This window comes from Callorhinus ursinus, unplaced genomic scaffold (genome assembly GCF_003265705.2).
Source record: "Callorhinus ursinus isolate GAN/ISIS: 27379988/994484 unplaced genomic scaffold, GSC_fseal_2.0 scaffold1275, whole genome shotgun sequence".
NCBI lineage: Eukaryota > Metazoa > Chordata > Mammalia > Carnivora > Otariidae > Callorhinus > Callorhinus ursinus.
Window position 1 is genome coordinate 3,488 of NW_027398330.1, and position 1,713 is coordinate 5,200.

General features: G+C 47.1%; 1 pseudogene; it reads right to left on the bottom strand.

The window, feature by feature from the left end:
* Positions 1–411: 411 nt before the first annotated feature.
* Positions 412–1,062, bottom strand: LOC112818322 (MICOS complex subunit MIC26 pseudogene; annotated as a pseudogene).
* Between the last annotated feature and the right edge of the window lie 651 nt (positions 1,063–1,713).

The window sequence follows — 1,713 nt, forward strand, 5'->3', positions numbered from 1 at the left end:
GGGAAGGTGAGCAGGTACGGGGATGTATGGAATTCTCCCCTTTTTGGTAACCGTGCCTGGTTGTAAGTAGCTCGTCGGTCAGTTAGGGCTTATGGCTATTTTGAGGTGGGTCCCCTGATGGCCTGTGTTCAGCCAGGGGGTCACTGTGGCCCCTCTTTGTGTCCATCACGCAAGCCTGTTTGCCTAAAAGCAGCCTCTAGACTCTGCCACTTTTCTGTGGAAATACTGGTTTACCGCATGGAGTTTCCAATGTTTACCTGTAACTGATTAAATTATTAAATGCAATAATTACCTGTAACTGATTCCAATGTTTACCTAAACTGATTAGCCTGTTTGCCTAAAAGCAGCCTCTAGACTCTGCCACTTTTCTGTGGAAATACTGGTTTACCGCATGGAGTTTCCAATGTTTACCTGTAACTGATTAAATGGGCAGAACATGGAACAATCTCATTTCCAGGTGAATTCTTCACATTCTCTGGCATCTGAAAGTTCTCCTTCTATAAATCTTCTAGGACTATGAATACTTGTAAACCCCAGTCATACAATTTCTCCCCACTGACCTGGACGAAGACGATGAATGGCTTGTGGTGGATAATGAAGAGAGACAGCTCATCCCACAAACCCAGGTGGATACACCAGATTCTTTATTTCTGAAACTCTGGCCAAAAGAAGTCCACAATGCCAGCAAAACCAGTAACACCAAGTCTTGGAAAAAATCCAGGAGGTGCATTCTGGAGACATTCATAGCTGTCTATGATTTTAGAAAATTTAGAAAATTTAAAATAAATAAGGTTTGTGTCTACCCCCCATTGAACCAAGCTCTCGGGGTTAGGTTGTGAGTACATTTCCCGACACCAACTTATGGATGGCTCACAGTAATGTCAGAGATGTGAGATGCTTTCCTCAAGTTGGGTCCTTGGCTGCTCCCCATATTCAGAAAGACCCTTGGGGATGGAGGAGAGCCAAAGTTCCTTAACCTCTGCGGAAGTTTTGGGAGGCGACTTTGAAGGTGAGCAGACTCAGGCTGGCTGGCCCCACGGGCCTCTGAATTACCTTGAACATGGTGCTGGCAGAGGTGGCCCTGGCCTCTCCCGCTCTTAAAAAGAAAGGTGCAGGAAGAAATGGTCTGTCGACCTCTGAGAGTCGGGGACCCGGGGAAGCAAAGGAACGGAGAAAAAGAGACGACAGTAGAGCGAGGCACAGGGGACCCTGAGCTAACAGCCCGAGGCGCCGAGGTTTATTTTCCATCCTCTTATATACCTTCTACGGCGATATAGACCTATAATGATTTACAGCAGGGGCGCAGTAGGGCACATTCCTCCACGTACCCAGGATCAGTCACGCATGTAAGAATCTTTAAAACAGAATAAAGGAACAAGTAGGGGAGTGCCCAGTGTGCTATTTACAGCTGGCTTCCTACCTACTAAACATCTTCTGCTGTGTTCTTTGGAACTGACCACACACATTCCAAGGGAATTTCACTGTGATCCTTCCTGCTTATTTTTAATCCTGCAATCTCGAGTTTTCCCAGAGATCTCGGAGTCCGAGCGAGCTTGCACCAGTGGCCGTGGTGGCGTTCTGTTTCCTACAGCTCCCCCTTTCTTTTTTCAAATTAGCCGCTGTCGTAAGCACTCTGTGATGGAGATTTGGGGCACTCATTTGTTTTTTGAGGGTACAGTATCCAGGATCCAGACCCCCATACGGGCCTGGAGA